Source organism: Helianthus annuus, chromosome 4, assembly GCF_002127325.2.
Source record: "Helianthus annuus cultivar XRQ/B chromosome 4, HanXRQr2.0-SUNRISE, whole genome shotgun sequence".
Classification (NCBI taxonomy): Eukaryota; Viridiplantae; Streptophyta; class Magnoliopsida; order Asterales; family Asteraceae; genus Helianthus; species Helianthus annuus.
In genome coordinates, this window is record NC_035436.2 from 141,587,284 (window position 1) to 141,609,951 (window position 22,668).

Genomic DNA, 22,668 nt, shown 5'->3' on the forward strand with positions numbered 1-22,668 from the left:
GTTCAATGTGATTGGTGGCTTGATCCTGGTCAGTCAAGCCTCCAAGCGGTAGTACTCCGCGTGTGGATTTTGGGGGTGTGACAATTTACATCCACCACCCCCCCCCCCATAACCGAATTTGGTCCCAAGGACCCACAAAATCACCAACCTAAATCCACACCATACTTCACAATCTTGTTCCTAGATTTCCTTCTAATTTTATATTAGATTGATTACTTGATCATGTAAACAAAATATTGAAAGATATCTTTATAAAGCATGGCTCATAGATCACTACATCATTTCAAAATCTTCACACCAGACTTTCACTCTCTTCACCCTCCCTCTCGGCCACCCATAACCGCCACCACCTCCACCATATCACCACCACCTTCTTCCAATTTTAAGCTTCATTCATGTGCTAGAGGGTGATTTGTGAAGATTGTAACTTGTGGAACTCCAAGGAGCTTTATTTCTTGCTTTTCACCATCATTTTCTTCATCTTTTTTAACTAGAGATCATCCCTAGCTATAAGCTAGTAGTAAGTCTTGATTTACTCTTGTTTACTTCCGTTTTGAGTAGTTAAAAGTTGAAGTATGATGAATATCAAGAACACCAAGAACATGAACTAAAAGATTTAAACATAAACCTTTACATAAAGTTTACATGAGAATGAAATGTTGTTAGTAGGATGTGTTATGAATATGTTGTTAATTTCTTAGTGACTCTTGGTTATGTGGTGTTAATCACCATATGGATCTTGTTAAATAATGTTTAGAAACATGATTTAACAAGATTAGAAAGTGATTATGCGTTACATGAAATAACCACTTTCTAGTTAAACATGAACTTGAAAGAAAATGATTTTTCTTGAACTATAATTAAACAAGTAAGTTGAGGATCGTGTAGATCCAAGTTTTACAAAAGGTTATTCTAAATAAACCAAGTTTAAAAATCGATTTTTAAAAGATTATGACTTTTACATACACTTACACATTTTTGGAAATGAAATAAGTGTAAAAACCTTTTATTTACAAGAAGAGTTCAAAAGCTTTATTTTTGTAAAAATTGATTACAAGGTGTAAACACTAAAATTTTATAAGAAAATGATTTGTAAAGAAATAATTACGCTTTGGGAGGTAACTAAGTCCACTAAAAGCTTTACCAAGTTACTACGCATTTTCGGAAAGTGTCAAGTTCATGATTAGTATGTAACACACATAGTTTTCACTCTTGGCGATGTAAAATTTGTTGATGATTATTGTGATTATTTTGAATAGAAAATGATATGCTTATTAGCATGGACGCCTCCATTTACAAAGGAAACTCTGGCGACATTTTCTAAAGATTCCAACACTTAGAAATTTCTTTCTAACGAATGTTTACAAATATGTTTTAAACATTGTCTTTCAAAATAAACTTCGCCATAAGTTTAGTTACGAAATTTCAAAGTACCGGAGGTTGGTTTTCGTAAATAAAAGCGGATAAATATATACTTAGAGTATATATTTCATACTAATACACTTCTGTGAATACTTGTTATTTTGTGGAATAGTTATATTATTTTAGGGGAAAATAATATAATTTACCAATTTACCATGACAATTACAACTCCAAAGTAATACCAAAAATTACAAGGAATAAATATGTAAGTTACACAACTGTCATTGTGAAACCAAACGCGAAAACGTAACTTATGAAATATTTCGGAAAACACCGTTACAATACATTTTTGGTAATACTATTTTGGAAATGAAAGAAGTAAAAATATGATTTTGTACATATTACCAAGTATATCATATTTTCGACAAAGAGAAAATATATTATTTTTGGGAGGTTAAAAAAATATATATTTTCTTAGCATATAGAATATATATGATTTTGGGAAAAGATATACTTTCTGGACGATACATTATTTTTGGGACAAAATAAGTTATTGTATATTTTCTAAAGTGGGACTTGGAAATATGTGTGTTTTGGAAATATATATTGGGAATATATTGACGTATCTTTATTTGGAATAATACACTGGAATACGACGCCAATACCTGGCAAGTTATACGAACACAAGAATACGAATACACAAGTATGAAATACTCCCATCCTTGGGAAGGAAATGCGAATAACAATACTTGAGAAGTGTTATTACAAAAATATTGGAAACACTCTAAAACGTAACTCAAAGGCACTAATCAATACTAAGACAAGGCACGACCCGCTCGTCTAATAGACGTTAGTACACTGTAGGTAGTCATGTTTGCGGAGGAGACTTGGGTTACACAGACTGAAGACGCAATGCTGTGAGTTCATGTCCCCCTTTTCTATTAACTGTTTTTCAGTTTTATACTTCGGGGGTGAAATACATGTTACAATTATACAGACATTTTTATACATGGTATGATTAGCCTAAGGAGGGTTTACTACTTAGGTCATGTGAGAGGGTAGGCGGATACTTAAGGCTATTAATCCTCGTTGTAGGACCGAGTGACATGAGTGATAGATCTATTCAGGTGAAGCGAGCCCCACTCCTGAATCCGCTGGATGGACCATGTGGTGACTATGTCTTACAGCCGAAAGCCCGGTACAAAATCTGCTAGGTTTGAGTCTTCCTGCATCACTTCACACATATCAATGGCCTTGCAAACCATTGGTGATCTCTATTTCCTTATTGCTACATACCAGGGAGTTACATACATACTTACAACGTTTCAAAGGTTTATTCATACACACAAACGAACACATGAACTCGCTCAACTTTTGTTGATGTTTTTCAAACCACATGTATTTCAGGGACATTGTAAAGAGGATCTGGTGGGCGTTGGAAGTTTTTATGTTACGTTAAGGATAAAGATGTCATCCATGGTCTTTGAGTTTGTTAGTATGTCTTATTCCTGGACGAGACACGTCCTCCAAACCTTGGTGTTATTCATTAACTTTTGACGAGTCTTTAATAAGCTCATAAACAATATGTGTGATTTGTAAAACTTGAATTTGGAGTCTACCTTTTTGAACGATGTCGTTATGTTTTACACTTATTAAATGGATGGCAAACCTATGGTTTTATCATGTAGTTGATGTTATGATTGAATGCAATGATATTAAGAAAGTCACACCATAATCACGCTTCCGCAAAAGTTAGGGTGTGACAGCTTGGTATCAGAGCTTCGATCGTAGCGAACTAGGATTCATTCTCGAGTCTAGACTACGATCAATAGGGCTCTCACGAAAATGCTTTTACAAACATGTTTTCATTGCATACACAAAACGCCCAGATCCAGGGAACAAACATTTTTACAAACAAAAGGCACATATACACATCTCAAAATTCACGTTCATAATTCAGTCTTAGAGACTAAGGGAGGTTCAGTCTTAGAGACTGAGGGAGTTCAGCCTTAGAGGCTGGGGATGTTCAGTCTTAGAGACTAAGGGGTTCAATCTTAGAGATTGGGGAGGTTCAGTCTTAGAGGCTGGGGAAAAATTTAGTCTTAGAGACTAGGAGGTTTGGTCTTAGAGACCAGGGAGTTAGTCCTAGAGACTGGGGAAGTTGGTCTTAGAGACCAGGGAGTTGGTCCTAGAGACCAGAGAATTAGTCTGAGAGACTAGGGATTTCAGTCTAAGAGACTGGGTGGGATAGTCTGGGGAAGACTAGGAGGATTACTTGCTTACATTGTTATCACATACATGCTTAATTGCTGATTATTGATAAACGTGCATATGTGGAAACGGTTTGCATACGCTAACTGATAATGATTACTATGGAAATACATACTATGACTACCATGTACCGATACACATTTCGCCTTGATCAAAAACCGGGTTGTCGAACATTGATGACCCTATGGCCGCCACCACAAATAATAAGACTGCACTTGCGCCGGAGATATTTACGCCAGACACGGAGAGTGATCCTGATATGCTGACCAAGGGCAAGGACGATTTACAACGGTCCACGCTACCCGATTGTGGCGATAGTTTACCCTTGCTGATGGCTTCTCTGACAAGAATCCTCTTGTCACTCTTGTTTCAGTCCATGACCACTTCATCACTGGTCATCCCGATGGCGAACACAACATGGCTCCAATCCTCGACAATGCGCCTTTGTGGACATTCCTTCCGAAGTTTGGCTACTCGGCGAATAATTGATGAGGACTTTGATCCTTCTGATAACGCCCATGATGATGGGAAGATAGACGAAAACATTGTTACTAAATTCACATCTGGAGGCCCCTGTTAGCAAGCTATCCTCTTATTCTAATATGCACTCAATTTTAGACTCCTTTGAGTATGTGAAATCTGCAGCCTTGCAAACGGCCGGATTACAGCTCTCTACTACTGACACAGGCGACGACGTCATGGCTGCTGCACTATCACCTGCTCGAGGGATACACCGTTACTCGACCCAGAGCCTGCTCCTGAGTCAGCTCCTGTTCCTTTTGGGTCAGCTCGATGTTGCACCTACTGATCCTGCACCCTTGATTGATCATGACCCTGTTTCTTTTTGGTTTACCAGGCATTGCACCCCTTATATCTGACCCAGTACCTACACCTGACGATCTCCTTATTGGTTGAGACGTTTGTTTGTGCACCCGCGACCACTGATGTTGCTCCTTCTCTCCTATGGAGACCGACGTCCATTGCACTGGCATGCCTATCGCTTTCTCTTAGGACTTGCCCGCACCCCGGAAGGGTACTCTAGGTCGGCACCCGCGTAACGATCCATATTGCTGCTGCAGCATTTTCTACGACCTCACAGGCCGCACCGATTACTACTTTCACCTCTACATCGCTGGATGAGCCATTTCGATGGTTCTTATCATACGCTACGCTAATATTAGACCCTTACACTATGGAGGCTAAACACGGGATGAGTACACCTGTCACATCAACTACAGTCTGAGGTTATAAGTCGCAGAGTTTTGGAGCTTGAGCTGACACCACGTCCTCCACCCTGTCTATTGCCAGCATACTTTGATCCTCCCCATATATCAAGGATCCTTTTTTCTCTCACCCGTTGCTATTACACCTTTCCCAGGTTCCTGATGCTCATTTCTTTACTGTCAAGAGGCAGAGCCGATAATTACTTCGACATGTACACAAGCCCGAGGAGGAAGTCCACGCATGTTAACAGTTCACTTTTCTTTCCTCCTCCACCTCAGACACCGGTATAGTGGGTTCTGGATTATGCGGATTGCATTACATTTGGTAAAGACACTAATGATAAGCTGGAATTGTGGAGACTTTTGAAGACCACATCTGACTAGGTAATTTTAATACACTGATATACTTTTTGGACAAGGGTAGGGTGACCCTGAGTCCCTTTTGATGCGACACATTTTGTAAGACAATGCAATGGTGGTCAGAGAATAATGAGGGTCTAATCATCATTAAACATGCGACGATACTTTGTGGCTAATAAACAATGAAGGTTCAGTCGCTATGTCCTCGTTAAGCGCGTTGTTGATCTATATGTGTGTACTATAATTATAACGCCACGTGCTTACTTGCTACGCTCCCATTAAACACAATTCCCAAATTACTTGGTTGTGCTATGATTATGCTACTACTTGATTGGTTGGTATAATGATCTATTATGTGTATGTACGTATGACCACTAAACAACTAAATGCACTCCTTGAACAAATAAGACTTGACCTAACCAATCTTCTTCTTAGAAGATGTCGATACAAGGGAACATCGCTACCAACAACCCTCCGCCAACAACAGCGGCAGAACTACAAGAGCGCATCTCACAGACTATTGCAGAACTCGAGGCCCTTCGCTCCGAACACAGCGAAGGCTGCACCTACAAGCAGTTCTTAGACCACAAACCTCAAGAATTTGACGGCACCGGGGGTGCCTTAGCCTTCGTGCGCTGGATTGAGAAAACGGATTCTGTCATACGATTGAGCAAATGTGCCCCAGAACATCAGGTCACGTACATAACTGGACTGTTTGTAGATGGGGCTCTGTCATTGTGGAACCTTCATGTTCAGATAATGGGCGAGACCACTGCGTATGCTTTGACATGGGACGAACTGAAAGAACTGATGCGTAAGAGATATTGCTCGAGGGCAGAAGTCCAGAGGTTGGAAACTGAACTGTGGAACTTGAAAATGGAAGGACCAAAGATAGCTGAGTATGTGCAGAGGTTTAACGATTTATCACAAGTTGCTACGCTCCTGGTGGGACCAGAGTTTAAAAGAATTGAACGTTTCATAGGGGGATTGGCACCATAGATTCTAAGCCTGGTAACAACATCTAAACCTTCAAAGATCTCCGAGGCTATCGACACAAGTGTTGCTCTCACTGAAGAAGCGGTTAGGCTAGGAAAATTTTCCAGTAAGGAAAAGAAAGAGGAGACGCTTGTAGAGCCATCAGGAGATAACAAGAGAAAGCTCACAAATTTTAAAAAGATTACTCTAGTGAGTAACAAGAAGAAGGCCAAAAAGGGAAAAGACTACATGGGTATCCTGCCTAAGTGCGAAAATTGTCTACGCTATCATGTCGGGCGATGTAAATATGGAAAATGTGATAGATGTGGCAAGAGAGGGCATCCTAAGGAAACTTGTAAGCAAGACACTGAACATAGAAATAGAGGCCAAGATGGCAGCGAGAATCACGTAGAAAGCAACGACAACGACAAAGGCAGGACGAGTGACATTGCAGAACTCGAGGCCCTTCGCTCCGAACACAGCGAAGGCTGCACCTACAAGCAGTTCTTAGACCACAAACCTCAAGAATTTGACGGCACCGGGGGTGCCTTAGCCTTCGTGCGCTGGATTGAGAAAACGGATTCTGTCATACGATTGAGCAAATGTGCCCCAGAACATCAGGTCACGTACATAACTGGACTGTTTGTAGATGGGGCTCTGTCATTGTGGAACCTTCATGTTCAGATAATGGGCGAGACCACTGCGTATGCTTTGACGTGGGACGAACTGAAAGAACTGATGCGTAAGAGATATTGCTCGAGGGCAGAAGTCCAGAGGTTGGAAACTGAACTGTGGAACTTGAAAATGGAAGGACCAAAGATAGCTGAGTATGTGCAGAGGTTTAACGATTTATCACAAGTTGCTACGCTCCTGGTGGGACCAGAGTTTAAAAGAATTGAACGTTTCATAGGGGGATTGGCACCACAGATTCTAAGCCTGGTAACAACATCTAAACCTTCAAAGATCTCTGAGGCTATCGACACAAGTGTTGCTCTCACTGAAGAAGCGGTTAGGCTAGGAAAATTTTCCAGTAAGGAAAAGAAAGAGGAGACGCTTGTAGAGCCATCAGGAGATAACAAGAGAAAGCTCACAAATTTTAAAAAGATTACTCTAGTGAGTAACAAGAAGAAGGCCAAAAAGGGAAAAGACTACATGGGTATCCTGCCTAAGTGCGAAAATTGTCTACGCTATCATGTCGGGCGATGTAAATATGGAAAATGTGATAGATGTGGCAAGAGAGGGCATCCTAAGGAAACTTGTAAGCAAGACACTGAACATAGAAATAGAGGCCAAGATGGCAGCGAGAATCACGTAGAAAGCAACGACAACGACAAAGGCAGGACGAGTGACAAACAAAAACGTGCTCAAGGTTGTCTTAACTGTGGGAGCAAGAAGCATTCAGAAAATACTGCCCTCAGAAGAATCAGGCGCAAGGATAAAAGCTCAGTAGCAGAGCTAGGGGAGCACACCAGGAATCCAAGCGTGGATATCGGTACGTCCAATATTACTCAACGTTATGCATCTGTGCTGCTAAATACTGTTGCGAATATTAGCTACGCATTTCTAGAGTTTGAGAGTATACTTGGTTTAGTAGCAAGTAAGTTAGATAATCCGCACTCGAAAGAACTAGCTAATGGGAAGCTAGTGGAGGCCAACGAGGTAATTGAAAACGACAGGATAGAACCCAGAGAGCGTAAGTTTACGCTTGACCTACTACCAGTTGAATTGGGTAGCTTCGACAAGGTAATTGGATGGATTGATTGTCAAGTGATCAAGCGGAGATTGATATCCACGTCCCGATGGCGAACGAAGGAACGATCGAGACTCGGGAAGCAGGATACACCTCTATAGATTACTAATTTTTTGGAGGCACGGAAGTTGTTGCATAAAGGATGTGTTGTTTCTTGGCATATGTCGTGGACGAGGGAGCCGAAGAACCAAAACTCGAAGGTATTCCCATGATAAGAATAATACCCTGAAGCCTTCCCCGAAGACTTACCAGAATTATCTTCTCAACGACTAGTCGAATTTTGCATCAATTTGATTCCAGGCGTCGCGCCTGTAGTCGATGCACCTTAGCGACTTACACCTTCGGAGATGCAAGGATTGCTAGTGTAACCTCAATAATTGATAGAGAATGGAGATAACAGACCAAGATTCCCTTTTGGGTAACCCCACCTCTGCTCGTCAATAAGAAGGACGATATCTTTCGCTCGAAAATCAACTACCAGGAGCCGAACGAGCTAACCAACAAGAGTCGGTGACTCTTGCTAAGGATTAACGAATTACTTATTTGACTAACTAAGGGAATCCAACTACTACTTCACGACTGGTCAATGATCGAGTGTCATTAGCTGTGAATTCAGGAAGAAAGTATACCGGGGAAATTGTGGGCCAATAACTTGTTTTAACGTACACAAGAATGGTGCTTCCTACACGACGCACGGAACAATTCTACACCAACTACGAAACCTTGAGGATCCAGAAAACATATACTTAGGACCTTTGGGAACCAGGTCCAAACTCGTAAAGGTTGTTGTTTAGGAACCATATTTGTTAACCCAATCAAACACCATTAACCTGACATATATGCCATTTCAGTTAACAAAACAGAAAGTACTTAAACTTCTTTCGTTTAAATCTTCACTTTTGCTTCTAGCGATAGATGCATGTATCTCTACTCCCCTTAATGGTAGTTGCATCGCAATGATTCTCTTCGCTGAGAGCGAACACACATTTGCATCGATATTTGGTCATCACCTTATACTCATTATGTCATTACTTGAAAACTCATATGTTACGCATGCACTATTTGCTATGCATGCGGTTTCATTTCAAACGCTTCATTGAAGTTCGAATATTATGTTGCTAAATCTAATCACTGGTTTGTGATCCGAATGACCTACATTATTGTAATTATCGACTCTGTTGTTATCAAGTCAACACACTCTCTCGAAACTCCTTTTTATTTCGAGTTACATTCATGGTTTATCTTTACAACCATGCCGAGATTCCTTTGTTGATACATACGTTTATTGTCGAGTTACGCTAAAACCAAGTTCAACTGCTTGAACTTATTCATCTCGCATGTTCGGTTTAAGACATCATATGATGTATTGAGAGCATCATATTCAAATAATTGACAAAGATTCTTTTGTTTCGAGTCGTAGTGGACTTGTTTGGTCTACGACTCCACTAAATCATTTGTTGGTTATGACCCCTTGTGGGGATACTTTCACAAAATTGAAGCTTGCGCTAAGTTGGTTACGCACCTCATACACGGATTTAATTGTTTATTTATTGACTTGCTCTAAATCCGTTTTGTTTATCACAATCAAAGCAGTCTCAACACAGTTATGTGTTAAGACAATGGTACATAGATTCATTTCATAGCACAGTGTACCACCTAATGATTCTTTCGTTATAAATTGAATACCCTGCAGTACTTATTCCTTTCTCACCTTCGATCAAAACAGCGGCTCTTTGATGTTCCATATTCAACTGGAAACCTTATGACATTATGTAAATCAAATCTTCTGTCTTGTTTCGGTACACGTTCATTTAATTTCCAACACGGTGAACTTGTTCAGTCACCGCTATACTTGAATTATGTCATTGCGACACCCTGTGGTGTCATTACAAACTTGTAACTTGTGTTAATCAGGGTCAACCGTTTCACACAAAACTGCATATACTTTCGTTTGACTTGTCATTTAAGCATTTCTGATGCAACTACGAATTAAGACAATGATACACCAGATTCGCTTGTATTTCATTCGGTGTACTTTCGAAATTTAAGGATGTCAACACCCTAAACCTTACCATTCATTTACTCGGGATTTGACAGATCATTTTACTATGACATTTGAGTTGTTGATTTTGAAATCATATAGCGGATGCTATGGTTTGTGGAAACTCGTTGCATATTGCGATCGATCATTTGGGGATCTTATTAGTCAAAACTCCTCTTTTGTAGAACCCATGTTAACTGGGTAACACTAGACTATACGTCAAATACGTCTTGCACATTTGACATCAAATGCTAAAAGCACACACCTTTTAACCATAGGATTCAGATTGTTATATATTCTTGGACTCACCTGATGTGAGTAAGGTTTGATTCAGTTTGGTGATTACCTACCTCGGTATTATTCCTATACATACACGCATGATGTAACCATAAGGAGTTAAGGTAGTACAAATTTAGAGGACGGAATTTTCTTAACAGGGGGAGAATGTGACAACTGTCAAATTTGCATGTATCCGTACAATTAATTAATTTTAATTATGTGCTTAATGACTGTGCTAGATTACAACTGACAATTTAAACTGCTTTCTGATTTTTGTTACATACATACATATGCATCACATTTCATACTGTCACTCCATTTATTACACACAAACCTTAGTGACATACTTGATGCACAAAGCACAGTTAGCACACTGAACGGATAATTCAGAAACATGTTGACAATGCCAGCACATGTACAGACTATGTTTTTAGACCCAATATGGTCCAGGGACAAGGTACTACACTAGTATGGAGTGTGGGGAAGTGAGGACCGTAAAACTGCGTCACTAGGTGATAGTTAAAGTGCCGGGAAGTGCCAAAAACACACTTTAAGTGCAGAATTCTGCATTTACTAATAAAATTCAGCATTTGAACATGCTAGTAGGGTGCAAAAATATGACAGAATGGTCCTGAATGTTTTTCTAAGTGCCGGGAATTAATTGTGTTACAAAAATATATATAAAAGACACTTTACGGAATAATTAAACACTTTAACGGAACGATATCCAACCGAACAACCGGACATTACCCGGGACACCAAATCTCTGCCAAACACATTGTTTAATCATTTCTTGACTAGTCATGATCCCCGAACACCCTAACACCCACTAAATATCAACTAACTAACATGTGTAAGTGCATACTTGGATTTCAACTTATGTTTACCATCTAGTCACAAAATTTACATCCAACCCCCCCCACCCCCATAACCGAATTCGGTCCCAAGGACCCACAAAATCACTAACCTAAATCCACACCATACTTCACAATCTTGTTCCTAGATTTCCTTCTAATTTTATATTAGGTTGATTACTTGATCATGTAAACAAAATATTGAAAGATATCTTTATAAAGCATGGCTCATAGATCACTACATCATTTCAAAATCTTCACACCACACTTTCACTCTCTTCTCCCTCCCTCTCGGCCACCCATAACCGCCACCACCTCCACCATATCACCACCACCTTCTTCCAATTTTAAGCTTCATTCATGTGCTAGAGGGTGCTTTGTGAAGATTGTAACTTGTGGAACTCCAAGGAGCTTTATTTCTTGCTTTTCACCATCATTTTCTTCATTTTTTTAACTAGAGATCATCCCTAGCTATAAGCTAGTAGTAAGTCTTGATTTACTCTTGTTTACTTCCATTTTGAGTAGTTAAAAGTTGAAGTATGATGAGTATCATGAACACCAAGAACATGAACTAAAAGATTTAAACATAAACCTTTACATAAAGTTTACATGAGAATGAAATGTTGTTAGTAGGATGTGTTATAAATATGTTGTTAATTTCTTAGTGACTCTTGGTTATGTGGTGTTAATCACCATATGGATCTTGTTAAATAATGTTTAGAAACATGATTTAACAAGATTAGAAAGTGATTATGCGTTACATGAAATAACCACTTTCTAGTTAAACATGAACTTGAAAGAAAATGATTTTTCTTGAACTATAATTAAACAAGTAAGTTGAGGATCGTGTAGATCCAAGTTTTACAAAAGGTTTTTCTGAATAAACCAAGTTTAAAAATCGATTTTTAAAATATTGTGACTTTTACATACACTTACACATTTTTGGAAATGAAATAAGTGTAAAAACCTTTTATTTACAAGAAGAGTTCAAAAGCTTTATTTTTGTAAAAATTGTTTACAAGTTGTAAACACTAAACTTTTGTAAGAAAATGATTTTTAAAGAAATAATTACGCTTTGGGAGGTAACTAAGTCCACTAAAAGCTTTACCAAGTTACTACGCGTTTTCGGAAAGTGTCAAGTTCATGATTAGTATGTAACACACATAGTTTTCACTCTTGGCGAAATTTCCTAAAATTTCCAACCGTTAGAAATTTCTTTCTAACGAATGTTTACAAATATGTTTTAAACATTGTCTTTCAAAATAAACTACGCCATAAGTTTAGTTACGAAATTTCAAAGTACCGGAGGTTGGTTTTCGTAAATAAAAGTGGATAAATATATATTTAGAGTATATATTTCATACTAATACGCTACTATGAATACTTGTTATTTTGTGGAATAGTTATATTATTTTAGGGAAAAATAATATAATTTACCAATTTACCATGACAATTACAACTCCAAAGTAATACCAAAAATTACAAGGAATAAATATGTAAGTTACACACTTGTCATTGTTAAACCAAACGCGAAAACGTAACTTATGAAATATTCCGGAAGACACCATTACAATACATTTTTGGTAAATACTATTTTGGAAATGAAAGAAGTAAAAATATGATTTTGTACATATTACCAAGCATATCATATTTTCGACAAAGAGAAAATATATTATTTTTGGGAGGTTAAAAAAATATATATTTTCTTAGCATATAGAATATATATGATTTTGGGAAAAGATATACTTTCTGGACGATACATTATTTTTGGGACAAAATAAGTTATTGTATATTTTCTAAAGTGGGGCTTGGAAATAAAAGTGTTTTGGAAATATATATTGGGAATATATTGACGTATCTTTATTTGGAATAATACACCGGAATACGATGCCAATACCTGGCAAGTTATACGAACACAAGAATATAAATACACAAGTATGAAATACTCCCATCCTTGGGAAGGAAATGCGAATAACAATACTTGAGAAGTGTTATTACAAAAATATTGGAAACACTCTAAAACGTAACTCAAAGGCACTAATCAATACTAAGACAAGGCACGACCCGCTCGTCTAATAGACGTTAGTACACTATAGGTAGTCGTGTTTGCGGGGGAGACTTGGGTTACACAAACTGAAGACGCAATACTGTGAGTTCATGTCCCCCTATTCTATTAAATGTTTTCAGTTTTATACTTCGGGGGTGAAATACATGTTACAATTATACAAACATTTTTATACATGGTATGATTAGCCTAAGGAAGGTTTACTACTTAGATCATGTGAGTGGGTAGGCGGATACTTAAGGCCATTAATCCTCGTTGTAGGACCGACGGACATGAGTGATAGATCTATTCGGATATAGCGAGCCCCACTCCTGAGTCCGCTGGATGGACCATGTGGTGACTATGTCTTACAGCCGGAAGCCCGGTACGAAATCTGCTAGGTTTGAGTCTTCCTACATCACTTCACACATATCAATGACCTTGTAAACCATTGGTGATCTCTTTTTCCTTATTGCTACATACCAGGGACTTACATACATACTTACAACATTTCAAAGGTTTATTCATACACACGAACGAACACATGAACTCGCTCAACTTTTGTTGATGTTTTTCAAACCACATGTATTTCAGGGACATTGTAAAGAGGATCTGGTGGGCGTTGGAAGTTTTTATGCTGCGTTAAGGATAAAGATGTCATCCATGGTCTTTGAGTTTGGTTAGTGTGTCTTATTCCTGGACGAGACACGTCCTCCAAACCTTGGTGTTATTCATTAACTTTTGACGAGTCTTTAATAAGCTCATAAACAATTTGTATGATTTGTAAAACTTGAATTTGGAGTCTACATTTTTGAACGATGTCGTTATGTTTTACACTTATTAAATGGATGGCAAACCTATGGTTTTATCATGTAGTTGATGTTATGATTGAATGCAATGATATTAAGAAAGTCACACCATAATCACGCTTCCGCAAAAGTCAGGGTGTGACAAGATACAAGTTACAGTCCGTGAGGACTTACACGACGCACGCGTCGATGCAAATGATAACTTTTGACTAAAAGAAAGAATGCCTTGAAAATGGAATTAGGTTCGTTTGGTCTAAACCAAAAGAACTACTTAAAGAAGGTTTCGGGGACGAAACCTCTTTATGGGGGGTAGACTTGTAACACCCCGAAAATATTAGAAATTGATATTTATTTACACACACACACACACACACATATATATATATATATATATATATCTATATATATATATATATATATATGTTGGTTTAACCAAAGAATAACGAGACTATGATTAATTAACCTAGTTAAAAATATCTAAGGAATAATAAAGAAAACTTGAAATGTTGGTATTTTATAAAACTTGAAAATACCTTGAGGGACCAAAATGGCCAAGTTTGAAAGTGAAAATACTTATAGGTAAAATAGAATCAAAACACACAGTTGGTGTATGTTTTGGTTGACACTTTCACAGAGCCAAGAAAGGGGCTCTTCCTTTGAACCCTAAATCACAAGATACAATCAAATTCAACAAGGAAATCAAGTCTAAATCAAAAACCAAGCTGAAATTAGTGATCACTCAAGTGAAGGGATCACAAGGTATGTCTAATTTTCATATTTGGTGAAGTTATGATTTTATGATGAACACTCAAAATCAAATTCTGGAATGAATGTTAAAAGAATGAGTGATATTGTGATGAATCCATGTCTAGGAACAAACCCTAGTTGAAAAATTGAGGAATTAAGATTGAGAAATAGGAATTTGATAACCACTTATATATGTGTAAGTGGGTTTTTATATCATTGTAATGAACACAAGATTTAGTATGTTAAATTGCGAGAAAATTGATGTTATGATGCAAGATAGTGATATTGTTCATGAATACTAGACCAAGGGTTTGATTTTGATAACATAAACTTGGTTAAAAGTTAGTAATGGACTTGATAAAAGTAGTATAAAAATCTTGCCCGTAAGGTGTTTGTTAAAATGCCTAAACGAATGTTCATAAGTTGAAATTTTGAACGAAACGCGTAATCGACGAATTTGATAAATCGCGTGTAATATGTGATAATAAGAGTTCTAAACACGGTGTTGGTTGAACTCTATAGGCAAAGCGGGTGAATCTTCAAGCGGTCAAGTTGGAGCGGACGCGCGCTTGAAGGTACGCAACTTTTACTTTCGTTACATTATGCATAAACATTGTTCTTAGAAATGTTAATGGAATTATCGTGTGATATATGAATTTGGTATGTCATAGAAGTGACAAAGTTCGCTCGACAACCAAACGGGTCAAAATGTATGATTAGAATATGTTTGGAAAGTCATAGAAGTGACGAAGTTCACTCGACAAACCGAACAGGTCAAAATAAACGGTTAAAGTATGTTTGGTAAAGTCAATGAAGTGACGAAGTTCACTCGACAAACCGAACGGGTCAAAATAAACGGTTAAAGTATGTTTGGTAAGTCAATGAAGTGACAAAGTTCACTCGAAAACCAAAGGGTCAAAACAATATCAAATTTGGTAATATTGAAGTGATTTGAATGTCACTCGTTGAATATGAATTATGAGAGCATGGGCTGGGAACGGACACACCAAAAGGATAAGTTTGCCTTAAAAGAACCCATGATATTGGGTCAAAAGTTTAGAATCATAATTTGTTGAAATAGTAATAATGTTCATCGCGACATATTGCGTGCGTAAATCTTGGGAATGGTAGTGAAACGCCAATGTTGACAAGCCCGGGGAAATGGGTAACTTTGTTTAGATACCAATAGGAATGAACTATGTGAAGTTTGTCATATAACCAAACGGGTCGAATAAATAAAAAGGGGATTTATAGGCGATCGTTCTATAAACAAGATTTTTACGCAAATAATGATGATAAACGGTTCCGTATTTAAATTAGGACATGTAGGAAAAATAATCACGAAAAACGGACTTGTAGAACGAAAGATACAGGAGTTTTAAGTTGGAATTTTGGTTAAAGATTGAGCTGGGCAAAGTGCAGCTCAACAAAACAACTTTCTGTCGAAAAGTGGTCGTCGCTCCCCGCGACGGAGATCTTAAAGTCTGTCGCGCCCCGCCAGAGGCTGTGGCAGCCCGCGAAGGACTGAGGCTAAATCTGTTGCGGGCCGCGAACAAAGTGTAGAGCTGGCAAATTTTTTGATCTTTTTAAATTTTGCATTCCGGACTTGTATAAACTTGTTATTTGATCATCAAAACTAACTTTTATGTTGGTTTTGAACTTAGGTGATCATAGTGACCTCTCGGATGAACATCAAGCAATTTCCAAGAACCGAACACAAGACTTTTGAAGCTTCCACAAGAATATCATTTTGTTTAGTTAAATGTGAAACATGAAAACACTTGGTGCTATATTTCGAATGTTTTAAACTAATATGGATGTTAACCATATAAAATTTTTTGTAATGTCGCATTTACATTTTAATGTGTAATTAATATATTATATTGTGTTTAAAATGAGACGGGTCTTACAATAAGCATTACATATGTCTATTAAATAATAGTTTAACATTATAAATACCAACTACTTCTATAAGGTTGTTTTGTTGTATTATATGTTTTCTAAGATTATGTTGATGCTAGTTGGTTACATCCACGTTGTGACTGGTTGTTTACTATTATTCTTTTATAATATGATTGGAGTAACTAAGAGCGCAAAAGATACTTTCAGCAAACTAATTATGATAATGCTCATCAAAACTATAATTTAAATAATGTCATTATTTAAATTGCTATATACATTGAAATAAAACTATTAGATATGGTAATCATAACATAACATATCATTAATTTCAATTATAAGTCCTACTATCTTCCAAACATTACCCATACCAACGATTTTAAACGAATAATAACTAAAAATAAAACCGTAATCAATGTATGTAAGTTAGAAATGGTCATTAAGCTCTTCTCTTAAGACTGGAAGCTAGAATCTTGGAAATCACTTTGTTAATCACCCCCACTAAATTAAACTGATTGGCCTATAATCATTCAAGCCCACGGGAATAAGGGCAATGAATGAGGTTGCACATCCTTTATTAATCACACTGTTTTCGATAAATATTGCATGAGGCTCACAAAATCTGCCTCGAAATACCTTCAAAAGTGTTTCACAAACCTAAAATTCAGCCCATCGGGCCCCGGGGCTCGATCGCCACCACAGGCAAAAACTGCCTCTTTTATTTCATCCAACGAGAAATTTTCCACCAAACTAAGCGCTTTGACCTCGGATAATTTCTTCACATTAAAGCACAACAGATTAGGCTGGATCAGGAGATCGTCTTTAAATTTGTCTCTAAAAACCGAAAGACAAACTTCTTTATTCGAGTCGGTTCCGAGTACCACGACCCATTAATATTCAGCCCATGAAAGCTTTCTTGTTGTTGACCATAGAATGGAAAAACTTCGAATTCTCATCCCCGTCCTTAGCCCATCTGACCCGTGATCTTTATCTCAGGTTCTTCGTCTTATTCTCCTCGATTCCTTTGACCACTTTCTTGTTTTTAGCAACCATCCACTTCTCATTCTTCAAGAAGATCCATTTCCTTCATTATTTTTTTCCAACTCTTCTAACTCCAAACGGGCTCTCAACTCCTCCAGGCCATCTTTCTTAGTCATCTCATCCCGCCAATCTTTAGTATATTTCCTAATGATACTGAATTTTTCTAAGAAAATAATATCCGGCGGCCCAACACCCGAGAATGAGCTCAAGGCGTTATAAATAGCTTCCTCATACCCCGTACGGCCACGAAATAAAAACCCTAAAAGGCCTTGGCCCGAAGTTCGAACTAGAGGTAATTAAGATAAGAGGGTTGTGATCAGACAAATGTTTCGGAAGCGCCCCGAAGACACGCCCCTGACCACCACCTGTTAAAAAAACCCGCGCACATGAGAAAACACTCGGAGATACGCTTCCTCCAACTTTACTAGAAACAATCGACCCATTTGTTGTTTGATTGATTGAATGTACAAGATGAGAAAAGAAAGGTGGAGAATTTGGGAGGATTCAACCAACATTAAGTGCACGCAATCCGACCCCACTAATCTTTTTGCCAAGTGTTGTTGAAATTGAGCAATTGATTAACCGGTCAAAGGAGTTGTTGACCAAAGTCATGAAGATGGTAAAGAACAAGGGCGTAGTAGCGACGATGTTGTGGAAGTCGTTGCACTTAGATCATTTATTTCTTTCTCTCACATTTACCTTCCATGGCGAAACCTTTGTCAGATCATTTCAACCGTCGATTGAAACCACCTGATTCAATGCACTCGGATCGATTTTGAGAGGTTCGATCTGATTGTTCTTTTTTTCCCTGATTTCATTTTGTTTTGATGCCTTCTTCGTTTACTTACATGTTTGATCTATACACGTATGTATTTGTTGTTAACTTGAATCGTTTGTTTTTTTTATTTAGATGTTGATAAACTTTGAAGAAGAAGCATCAAACTCAACAACCATGCGTCCATGCATTTAACTCTACTTCTAAATCTAGATATTTATCCAATATTAGATATTTATAGAGAATATTAGATATTTACTTTTAACCTCATTCGAAGAAACATATTTTATATACCCACGGTACCAGGTGATATTTTTGACAATGACTAGAAATGAATATCCACATATAACATTCATATTTGTTTAAATCATATTATCGTTGCTGTGAAGCTAGACTACTTAATAAAAACACATATAAAGATCCCTAGTTCAAATTTGAAAAAAAAAATTATAATAATGATTATTGGTGTAAAAAAAATTAGCATTAGTTGTTTACATAATAAAAACATCTAATCTATACTATATAATAAAAGAAACCAATAAAGGGACACTTGTCATCATTCTAGACTATCCTTAATTATAAGTAATTATTATTTAATTTAAATTATTACTCATTTATTTTTTTTTAAACAATTGAAAACATTCTTGATTTACCATATAACTTTATAGATTCTAAAAAACTAATTCATACTCGTATGAATATATCATTACATATACCAATATGATTTTTTTAAATATCTATCTATCTATCTATATAGTATATAATAAAAGAAACCAATTGATAGACACTTATCATTATTCTAGACCATCCTTAATTATAGATAATTATTATTTAATTTAAATTATTATTACTTGTCATTATTCTAGACCATCCTTAATTATAGATAATTATTATTTAATTTAAATTATTTAATATTAATAAAATTAGTATAAATCTTATCAACTCTAGATCATTGGCATAAATTTAACTGCAAATCGTAAAGTTTTATGTAAACTAAAAAGTATTGTTTCACTTAATAGTAGATAAACATGCATATTATTTATTGTTAACTATGAGAAATTATATTAAACAATTTATAAATCCTACAAAAAATTTAGAATAGTATTAACCTAATTTAAAAAATAATAAAAAATCCTTTTTGATTTAGAAAGATTTTTTTAACAATAGATAAACCCGTATAATACGCATGGTTTTTAAAGATAATTTTTTTTATTTGCTATATAAAATTAAATTTATGCAACCCGTACAATACACGGAGTTTTTTTTAAATATAACTTTTTTATTATTTAGTAAATAAAAGAGTTAATTACATAGTTAGTCCATGTGGTTTACACAAATTAACAATCTAAGGTACTAATAGTTTAAAATCACTTCTTAGGGTACTAACTTTAAATTTTTTAATATGTGGGGATATTAACGCTAATTCCTTGGTTAACTATTTGTACCTTAGATTGTTAGTTTGTGTAAACCACAAGGACTAACTATGTAATTAATACCCACACATGTTAAAAAATGGAAAGTTAATACCCTAAGAAGTAATTTTAAATTATTAGCATATTAGATTGTTACTTTGTGTAAACCACATGGACTAACTATGTAATTAATTCTAAATAAAATAAAATTACATTTCTTCCACCCGTGAATACACAATGTTTTTTTTAATATAACTTTTTAATTGTTTGGTATATAAAATTACATTTATTCAACCCACACAATACACGAGGCTCTTAAATATATAGTTTTTTTTATTATTTAGTCAATAATAAATGAGGTTTTTAAAAATATATTGTTTTTTATTTAGAATATTAAATTACATTTATTAAACCCGTGTAATACACAGGGTTCTAACCTAATTATATAATAAAAGAAACCATTTAGGGACACTTGTCATTATATTAGGTCATCTCTTATAGATAATTAATATAATACAATTGAAAATAAAAAAAAGTTAATTACACAAAACGGAATAGATAATTAATATAATACTCGTGGTATTTGGTTTTATCTTCTGAATTCAGAAAAAAATAAAATATTAATTAAATTACACAAAATTCCAAATTTAATTGTAGGACATACAATATATATGGTATAGACTAGGTGATGCCCTGTCTACGTTGTGGGGCGATGGCCGAATAATTCTCAACCAACTAAAAAAACCGTACTATAGTTTTGCTAGAAAGAAAAACTAAAAAGATTATTAGGCAGCTCTTTAACACGATTTTTAACTGTGGGCAAAGTCATATTTTTATTTTTACTTGGAGGAAAAATCATTTTTTTCCCGATGGTAAAATCCTAATTTTTAGCTAGGGAAAAACTATATTTTTATTTTGTACTAGAGGCAAAAACGTAATTTTGAATTGAGGGTGATATCGTAATTTTGAGCCGAGAGGAAAATCGTAACTTTTAGCTGGGGGCAAAAGCATAATTTTATTTTGAACTGGTGGCAAAGACGTAATTTTAAACTGGGGGCAAAACCGTAATTTTAAATTGGGTATAAAATAATAAACTGGTGTAAAATCGTAATTGTTAGCCGGCGGAAAACAAAATATTAGTTTGAACTGGGGCGAAAACGTAATTTTGGCTGAGGGTGAAAGCGTAATTTTTTTACCGAGTGCAAAATCGTATTTCTTAGCTCGGGGCAAAAGGGTAAATGTATTTTGAAGTTGAGGCAAAACCGTATTTTTTAACTGGTGGCAAAAACGTAATTTTAAAATGGGTATAAAATAATAAACTGGTTGGACCATTGAGTATTGCTCGCCGCCAATTTGGACCAATGGCAGGTAAACACTATTCTGGGGCAAAAACGTAATTTTAAAGTGCGTATAAAATAATAAACCGGTTGGTCCAATGAGGGAGGGCCGACTGCCTATTTGAACAAATGGCAAGAAAATACTATTCCCTACCATGTTTTTTATATATGTTAGAATATATATGTTAGAATAGAATAGAATATAATTCATCTGATATAGAATATAATTATAAATTCATACAAATTCTTGTATATGAAAAGAAAGATATTGGGGAGTTTACTTTTTCTTTGTTGAATGTTTAAGTTTAGAATTCACCTTCAAAGTTTATTTTTTATAAGTTTAATTTTTAAAATATATATGTTGTCATCATCTTAATAAGGCTTCTTTTAGTTAAAGTCTAATAAAAAATAAATAAAAAAAGCCGTACCGAATATGTCATTAATTTTTTTAAATATAATTTTCTTATTATTTGGTATGTAAAATCATATTTATTCAAGCCATATAATACACTAGAGTTTTTAAAGATATTATTTTTTTTATTATTTGGTAAACCAATATTAATTTATTCAACCCTTGTAATACTCGTGGTTTTAAATATATAATTTTTTTATTATTTATTATATAAAATTAAATTTATTAAACCCGTACAATACACGGGGTTCTTAAAGATATAACCTTTTTTTATTATTTAATATATAAAATTATATTTATTCAACCCGTGTAATAAACTAAGTTTTTTAAGATTTTTTTTTGTTATTTGGTATGTACAATTACATTTATTCAACCCGTGTAATACACGGGTTTCTAACCTAGTCTAACTTATAATAAAAGACTCCAAATAATAGTACATGGCATTCTCTCCTTCAACCTCATAAATTTTATTTATAATTATTTAATAAATTTCTTTTAATATTAATATTAATAACTAATATATATGGATATAATTTATTTTTATTCTTATCTTTATTTAAGATTAATAAATAACTTCAATTTTGCAATTAGGACCTTTTGTTTTCTTTTTTTTACTTTTAACTCAATATTTTCATCTTTTACAATTTAATCCAACTCTTTTTTATTTTCAATTTTGGTTAACCATAGTTATCATCTTTCCCAAGTTTTTCGTTTCGTTCTAAATTTTGTGAGTAATTGCACCGCAACGTGTGTGTGAGATTCAACATTTTTTTCGTATATTTTTTCCCGTTTGACTGGCCTGTCGCGACACATCTATTTTTTTCCGTTTAACACGTTCGACCAACGTGCGGGTTCTGGATTGACTTAGTTATTTTTTTTCTATATTTTACGTTTCGTTTTAATTTCTCTGCACGAGCGTTCGTGATTTAAAGATTTTACGTCTGCTTTTCGCTCGACGTTATTTTTTCGTTTTTATTTAATTTGTTTTTATGAGTTTTTCCGGTGTTGGTGGCCGCTGACTGTGCTAAAGCATTGGTACTACTTTACACAGTTTTAGAACAACCGCTGCAATGAAGG

At 35.6% G+C, this 22,668-nt stretch overlaps 1 long non-coding RNA gene across 1 annotated transcript; it reads left to right on the forward strand.

Annotated features, from left to right (window-relative positions):
• The first annotated feature begins 14,586 nt into the window (after window positions 1-14,586).
• Window positions 14,587-16,603, forward strand: LOC110934790. The gene is made up of 3 exons (XR_002588625.1): window positions 14,587-14,727; window positions 15,238-15,290; window positions 16,380-16,603. It is a non-coding gene; the product is annotated as an uncharacterized LOC110934790 (long non-coding RNA).
• The last annotated feature ends 6,065 nt before the right edge of the window (window positions 16,604-22,668 follow it).